Source organism: Opisthorchis viverrini, assembly GCF_000715545.1.
Source record: "Opisthorchis viverrini unplaced genomic scaffold opera_v5_17, whole genome shotgun sequence".
Taxonomy (NCBI): Eukaryota; Metazoa; Platyhelminthes; class Trematoda; order Opisthorchiida; family Opisthorchiidae; genus Opisthorchis; species Opisthorchis viverrini.
The window spans coordinates 3336322-3345586 of NW_008751673.1; positions in this window are offsets into that span (position 1 = coordinate 3336322).

Here is a 9265-nt window from a genome sequence, read left to right on the forward strand (position 1 = left end):
GCGCATCGATATTTCCATCATATGCTATGGAGTAGAATCTGACCAGTACCGAAACAAATATCTGGTTTGGTATTTTGCTTTGATTGGAGCTCATTAGATAAAAGTAAGTGGATTTGCCAAGTCAAGTCTTTGTTAGGTTCATTCTTTCAATGGCAACTCTTTGAAGTCGGTAATGATATACGAGCATAAAAGCCGACTCATATATCTAGGAAACTGACGAAAATACATTAATCAGGAATTATGTATACTTGCACTATTAAATGCATCTAGTCCGTAGACCCAAATGAATGAAAATGAACTGAGGAAATTTTCGGTTGTGCTTAGGAATGTCAAGAAGCAAAAATCAGACGGCCAGCTGTTACACCTAGCAATACATTAATCAGGAATTATGTATACTTGCACTATTAAATGCATCTAGTCCGTAGACCCAAATGAATGAAAATGAACTGAGGAAATTTTCGGTTGTGCTTAGGAATGTCAAGAAGCAAAAATCAGACGGCCAGCTGTATACCCCTAGCATTCCGACGCCCTTCGTTGATTGGCATTGTCGGAATGGCTCACGAGTTAATGCGTAACTAAGTGGTATGAGGGTTGAGGCCACCCCCTCCTGTCTTCTTGATTCCTCTTATCTAGCGGTGAACAGTATGTTAGTGTCTATGAGAATAATTAATGAAGCTACCCACTTTTTAGGTGTTCACCACTCTTGTTCAAACAACATCCAACGTTTCGACTTATATCATGAGGCAACTGGTCTCTCACCCTATGATTCTAGTCGTGTTTGGCTCCAAGGTGGGTGAAACACTACTAGTCACAACTGCCCTAAGCTGCTCACGACGTCTACGATATGCGCGGATTCAAAGACCAAGGCTTTGCCGCCAAAATACGAGTGGTATTCAGAAACACTTAGTAGACTGTCAGCGCGAGAAATAGATTAGTTCAAAGGAACCTACTGGAAAATAATAAGCGTGACTTTGCTAAAGCTAGTGGTTTGTAAAATCAAAACGAAAAATCAAGGTACAGCAAGCATGAACACCTAAGGTGAACATGTATTATCGACCTCCTGCTTACGAGGCAGGTGCTCTACAGATTAAGCCATTAAGGATTCTTATTCTCTTCTGCTCTCATAAACCTGAGTTCACTTATTTATGTCACAAATCTCCTCAACATATTAAACACTTGATATCTGCCCATACCATTGGTGAGTCCATTTGTTTAACTACTGCGAATGGTTAAGTATACCTTAAGAAACGTTGTCCAACTTCACGTGGAATAAAGGGCACTTACTTAAACTTGAAGTCATAAGTCTGAGTACACGAAGTAAAAACCTTCTACTAAGGGGATCAGAGATGCACCAAGATACAGAGTACTTCAGTTCACATGGATACTATAGTGATTAAGTAATTATATGTAGCTGATCGAGAGCGTTCGTGAACAAATTCCCGATGAACACCTATGTAGTGGTTAACACAGTATAGCTATGAGGAAGGGAAATAGCGGAAGGTCGCATATAAACTCATAATAAGTAAGACCCATACAGTACGTTCTTCGAGTTGCATTTTATGATCGGGCTTATTAAAGTCTTCCTCCAGGCACTCCGCAAACAAAACCCAATAAAATGGTTGAAGTCTCCATGGTACATAATCAGGCAAACAGAACATCATATCTTGGTTGGGCGATGATAGGGATTATGATGATAAGAGCTGCAGTTTGAAGTGTTGGTAGTACCTTAGGTAAACTGAAGGAATTCAGTGCATTCGGAATTAAAGTGAAAAAATGTGTGATTTGAGACTCTTTTCCGTGGAAAAATATCCTCACCAACAGATATGCAAATTTTCTTCCCGTTTTTCTTTAGAGAACAGATAGGAGAAACATTGTTTCATTCAGGAAACGCCTCGAATCGTACATCCCGATGGTCCTACCCCTAAAACTTGAATGTTAACTTCTTCCGCACACAGACACAAAAATTTTGGAATATGATGGTAAGGTCTATGTAGAGCCAAAACTGATCACTTGAAAACTCTATCAGAATGAGGAAACAGATTTCAGGGCAGAAAGCCAGAAGAATTTAGTTGGTCCTTTCAAAAGTCGCGTTACAGCGTCGGTTCGGAGAGCGTCAAATACGATGCAACATACTGATCTTTGCGCTTGGTGTGAATTAAATTTAGTTAAGCTTTGCTCATCTTCAGAAAACAGTGACTGCAAACGGAAATTAATTGGCTATACAGTAGATCGTAGCTTCGAAGAACTCGTTTGAAATTCTTGTGTCTCAAGTATAACAGGAGTGGAGCGACTTTAAGAGCAGCTAACATACCATGCCATGGATCAAATAATTTCTGTAAGTACTAGCCTCCAATCCCTCTTCGCATTGCAGCCATGTACTAAACAGCCATAAGAACTGAAACATTCGAATTCATTAGCAAATGCAACGGGAGGTTTAACTTATCTTGTTTGACAATGGTGGTCGGCTCTGTAGTTACGTATTATTTGTCAGGCCCCAATAATATTGTAACCCTTATACTAACAGATTCCAGATCCCAGTACTGCTTTATCATATACAAATACATAGCATTCACACTGTAATGTGGCTTCGCGCGGCGTGAAGTATGGTGTTTCACCCGTCCCGTCAAAGTCCTCATCTAAGGATCGCCCACACTATATAATACGCGAAACGCTGAGAATTTGCAACAAAATGGTTTTGTTCTAAATAGATTTTACTGAAGCATAAAACCTAAAACCGAAACACAATCAATATTCCCTTTGCCACAAGTTACGTTTATGGTGTTTTCTCAGCTATATTCAGTAAAGTCGCTGAACACCAACCATCCCACGATTTCAGTTATCCTTAGTGGGCAGATCTAGGTGGCCATCTGTCGAGCAAGTAATCTTCGCCTTACTTCTCTTACCGTTGCATGTATCAGAAAAACATTAACATTTCAGTTACAATAGTCTGTTAGGCTAGTTACAATCGAGCTGATCTGTGGAGCCTGGTTTTTAGTCTTGATCCATCAGCTGCATGGTCGATAAAACCAGTGAAAGAATTTGCTATTGGTGAGGTTTATGAGACCCCAATCCTCACTGGTGATTATAGAAGCGATACCTACCTCAAGTATAACAAGAAAATTTTATCTCTTGCTCTCTATGAAGAACTGGGTTGGGTTCTTAACGCGTTATGTGATATTCCCACTCGCAAGTTAGGTCAGATTCCTCCACTTGAGAAGTGAACGATCATGCTCGTGTTCCGCAATGCATTAGTTTACAGTACGCGGTGGGAGCCAACCAAAGTTGGAGGATAAGCTAAGCCACTCACGCCTACACAAAGGCAAGCAGTGTTTTGGCAGCAGTTGTCTAGGAGTTCACTTCTCCCGTCGAAGTGACATCACACCAGGGGAGTTCAGCCCTAAGTTTCCTCCAAAATAACTACCAAAATGCTCTTTATCCATTCAAAAAAGCGCAACGTGATCATTTTTGTAGAGGCGGAAAATGATTCTCCGATTAAATGCCAATGTTATGTAAACCGACGCCGAGCTATGTTGGACCGTCGTCGAAAGATGATATACAGGAAGTCGCACTAGCACTACCACCTCGGCAACCTATGTTCGGAATGGGCATCTGAAGCTATCCTCATCCGAGAGAGATAAGCAGGAGATCTTTTGTCTGGATTGTTTGCAATAAATCTCATTCCTGTCGTGTGATAGTCAACAAAGTACAAGCGATCGACAGCATATTACGTTATATCCTGCGTGTCATGCGCACTAACTGCCAAGTATCGTGATTTTAGGATAAAGTGCCGTCTGTTTAACTGAAAGACCAAATCGGCATCATCACTTTTTTCAAACAAAGCGATTTTTTGCCACATTAAACAGTGCTGCAAAAGTATGCCTTTCCAAGACCCGGTTCACCTGAAAAAATTTGAGATTGTTAATTTCCAACAAAATCTGACGACCTGAGGGTGCATACCAATTCAGCAAGGAACATGTAATAATGTCATCATGCAGCGCTGCTTAGGACTTCGTTACCATATCAACCCTTTCAAGGGAGAGGGAAACGGTTGCTCAGCGGCTACTCTTGACTTCCTCCAATTTCGCCGCTTTCGGCATGAAGTAAAATTAAATAACCCAGTATCAGTTGGTTGACCTACTCCGTCCGCAAGTTTTATGCAGTTCAACTGCAATACGTAAGCGTCATTTTTTCAAAAAATACCGTGAGAATACTGAATAATCAGCCCATTAGCACTCCTAAGAAGACGAAATTCTTGTAGAATCAGTTCGAACAGCTGTTTTGGACAGAGTTGGAACGAAAAGACAGTGAGCTTCCTTGGATATGCTTCAACGCATTCAGTACGATCAACTTGAAACACCTATACCTGTTTTGTGTCAACATGACGGGGCAACCTTAAAAGAAAGGAGATAAGGGAGCGCATTGACGACTCAAGTACATCGATTTCGACCCATCAGTTGCACAAATAATATCAGTTCAGTAATCTTCACACGTGGAACTTAACAGTACCTAGCACAGTTTCTACTGACTTAGTCGCATTCCAGCCGCTAGTGAAAATACATATATATATATATATATATATATATTCATACGGAATACAATACCAGTAAATCATTACACTTTGACAGTGCCTCTGAAGTCTGATAGCTAGCCAAAGAACTTAGGGGTCTCCAGGAAAATTACACTGGAAATACGAATGTCCGTTCAGCCACCGAAAAACACTCAGTTTGACTTGCTTTTTATCCTTTGTGTACTGACTTATCGGAAGAGATGGGTTTTCGCCACCAAAAGACTACAGGCTTTATGAAAATGCTCGCTCCCTACTCATTGGCACTGACCCAAACAAAACAGTATGCTTGTTTTCTCCTCCTAGATTGAGGTAACACAGTCGGTTTCATGACTGCGAAGACCTGAATGTGCTCCAAAAACACAAAAGTTTGGCATACAGCCTTGCCTTTCAAAAGGACAAACGAGAACAGCAGTCAGTTGCGTAAGCTCATAATACACTGGTCACTACAATATCCCTTATGGAGATGCAAGCTGAACAGCGGTCTATTCTCGCAGTGGTTTTCCTACTCAAAGAAGATTTACCGGACCGACTGAAAGTACCACCACTTATGAGTGGCCTAGACAAAGATACATTCATACCGAGCAAATCAAACTTCTTCCTATCAAACCGTCATTAGGTCGTTTCATTATCATGGGACCAAAGTTATTACAGGCTTATCAATGGACCGTTGGCTGGTTACGGTGTTATGCTCTTGAGGTCACTGTACTGATTGGGAGATCAACACTCTTCTTAGCGCGTGAGTAGCCGGTCGAAAAATTGCCAGATCTTTCACACCAAGAACGTTTTTGCTTGAAGGGGAGCTCAAAAGATTTTCACAACGAAACATTTTCGAACCGTGTAGCCATTTCTTTCCAGTCAGAGATTCCTTTCCGCTAAAAGTCCTTGGAAATAGCACTGTAACACCAGATACATTTGTTTTAAATTTTACCTGAAGAGTAAGCTAGATGACGGTGTTTAGGTGGGCTATATGGACGTTAACACAAAAAACATATGGAAGCCAGAAACAAGATTTTAAAGGGATCGCAGCGCTAGATAATGAAAAAGTTGCCCATCGAAGAAGATGTTTGTGTCATCCGAACATTTAGCAATTACACAGCAGTCGTTTAGGTCTCCTGCTGGTTTTGGCTTAAGTCTCTTCTGTATTATACAAATTTCTACATTGACTGGGTATACATTCTCCCTAACCTCAAATACGATATACGCATTGGGTTTATTGTTCCTGATCTTCAAGATATTTTCAGAATTCTGGTAACCTCAAACTCACAGCCTTCTCTTCACCAATATGAATTACGGACTTCATCTTGAGGTTCGTAAAATGTAATCCTTTTTACTTGATCATAAAATATTCATTAAATGGAAAGCAAAGATATATTTAGGTGGAGCACGATTTACCTCTTCTGTCGTCGAAGTTTATAACTGTGCATTTTTTACGCTTCGCATTCACTTTACCAGCGGTTTGGGAATTGATACGTGATAGCAATAGAGTTGCTATATTTTTTAGCAAGTTACCCCCAATTTCCACTCCAGTTCGTCAGTAGAAAAATTAAAAAATCCCACGGGATTGTGAACAACCCACTCAACCCAGATGAAGTATGAACAAACTGAGTGGAAGAATGTAGTTCGACTGCAGAATTCGAGAAATCGGTAATCTCGTTTTGGGAGTAAAAAAGATAAATCAGACCCAACACCGGACTGAACCCGCATAAACTAATTACTCATCATCCGTAACCCACATACGTTTAGACTCCCAAAACTGATAGAATGGGGATCGCCAATTCAGCGGGAACAATTGAAATTTGCTCACCGTTCCATTTTTAACCACTCATAGAACCAAAAGGCGGAATTGTAAAATGGGAGCCTTTTTAACCACTCGAATACTTTGTCCGTCATAGCTGGCAGCGAATTTCCGCAGACGTTTTGCCATGGGCTTTTGTGCACCTTCAACCAATACAGAGTTTGGTAATCACTGTTGTATTTGTTTGGACAGCTCAATCAATTAAGCTGCATGGATTCCGGAAATATTAGCTGCTCTTACCGACGAAACCTCATAAAACAACTAAGGGAGCGTTAGAGTAACTGGTTTGTCTAAACAAGTGCATCCCATTAAACGAGTCGGTTACATTGCGGTGAATCACGTCTGAAGTGTGTCACACTGATCATCAATGAGGACCTAGAATAGACGTTAGCAAATCCCAACTGTCCAGGTGCCAAATGTTAAGTCACTGTTAGTTGTGTGCACGTACAACTAACATCAAAATAAAATTTACCAACCTGATCCTCAGATCTCTTGATGAGGACATCTCCAGGGCGGTTCGAACTCACAAACTCCAGACCACTGGTTCAAAACCAAAATGTTCAGCCACTTGTGGCCGAACATTAGTGTATTTAGTTCGCAATACCTCAACTCATCCTTCAGTCTAGGCATTCACCTCATGTGCTTACGTGTTGACTCCCGCTCACCGAGATGGAAACAGATAGATTCGGGAAACGAAAGTTTCACTGGTCGTATGAATTATTGTCCTTTCTGAGCTACATGTGTTTTTCTGGTAGCCCGGAGAGATTTGGAAATTTCAAATAGAGATATCTAATCTCTCTAAAGATTCGTGAGATGCGCACTGCTGTTTGTTTACACTAAAAGATGAAACAGCTGTACAGTGTGTCTTTTGAATTTGTGGACAAAAAACTCCAAATCTTTCCAGATTAGCAACAAACCGCAGAGCTGTTAAAGTCTAAAAAATTATTGGTTTGGGTGTACTTTCCTTCATGGTCTTAATGACGTCTGGGATCACCTGGTAAAGGTCCGTCGATATAGTAGCAAATTCGTGTATACCGGCCAGAAAATATCACGCGGTTGTCAGGAGGACATATTTCAGTGATCAGGTGTGAGCTCAGTTCGACCAGTATGTTTAACTTATGCAATTGATTCATGATCACGAATCTAAGCTGTTAGCAAGCGTAAGCCAGCCCACATCTCGCATCATAAAGGTTTGGGTTAAACATGGTTTGAATAGTTTGAGACTTAGGGATTACGCTGAGAGGGAAAATGAGAATAAGTCGCTAGACTAGCACGCCCATCCGTCCCTTTGGAAACCTGTAATTTAGTCAAAAGCCTTGCTGATTACAACGAAAACACTGTTCCCACGGCGTCATGCATCAGCTGACTTTCTCAGCTGTCTTCCTTACGTCCACGAAGCCGGCATCTGGTAGATGTCCATTACCCAGGGTATTCATATGGATGGCAAAAAATTTGAAATACATGAAAGTTTTTTTATTATAACCCAAAGTGTTCAACTGTGTCGTATGGTTTGCAGAGATGTCTAACAAGTCCAAAAATTAGATGCATATCTGGCTGTGTCGCTACATTTTGAAGACCACACTGAATACTGACTCTTACAAGTGGCAGTGGCTAAATTTTCTGAAAAAGCAAAGACCGAACCCTCTTCAGAAGCACATGGACGTATTAGTAGATAATCCAAAGCTGGTACAAATTATGTTCCAGTGAAATGATGTTGGTAAATAAACGTATCTAACTCATTTTTCTCACTGATAGATCGCATTATAACCGTTGGTGTGTATGAAAGGAAGAAGCATATTTTCACTGTACTTTCGCTGAAACGCCAAGCGAATTCTGCACAAGATAGGAAACTGATTTTAAGGCATCCAAGAAGACGAGGGTAATGTCGTTTAAACGTGGACGCACAGTGGCACCACCTGAGTAGATCGAAAAAATTAAAGTGAATTGCCAAATTCCCTTCGAATTTTCCAAACCAAGTGAAGCATCTTAGAAAGGGGTATCGGGAATATGTGAATATGAAGGTGAAATTCGTAAATTAGCATGTCACTGACTTCAATTGTGGTTAAAATCTCTTATCTAGTACCTATCAACAGCCTTAATACATGCAGCAGTTGCCAGTCTTCTTATGGAAAAGCTTTGATCTCTTGGATATCGTGCAGCCAAAAACAAATGGCAAATTGCATGCATAGTGTTTAGTTGAGAAACATCATGACATGATAACATTGATCAAGTCTTCCGTGACACCATCTTACCTTGCAAACGAACGTATTCCGCCTTATCTTAAAGGCCTTTGTGACTTTCATCTGATGTCTCCTGTTGTGGGGGTGGGTTAAAGTTGCTTTCTTACGGGCAGACTATTAACCCTCATGTACGGTTGGATAGGTGCTTCGTAGTCCAACTGATCTAATGGCCCTCATAGAGACGGACATACTTAAAAAACTCACAGAGGTATCCTGACAACGAAGCTTCTCTCTAGGGTGTCTTCTGACAGAGCGAGTGGAAGAGATGACTAATTCAAAGGTAAGGCCGATTCTTTGTTGAGTTTTTGTGCCCGGATTTCATGGGTTTATCCTATTTAAAAGGCAAATTGACGGCATTAATATTAGATTGCAGACTGAGTTGCAATTTTCGCCTAGTAATATACTTAGATAACCAAATCGTAAAACCTTCCACTTCCTCCTTCGTAATATTCTTAACATATCTCCCTTTCTTTATTGTGTACATAATGTACCATATTCTGCTTGACTATCAGTGGGACATATGGCTTGTATATGAAACATAAAAATGAGATATTGTCAGATGGCTGCAGTTCTTCTGCTAGGTGAATTCAAGGCTATATGGAATTCATTTCCATTTGTCTGAGTAAACAACTCCTGGCCATTGTGCAAGTCGAAGATATTGAT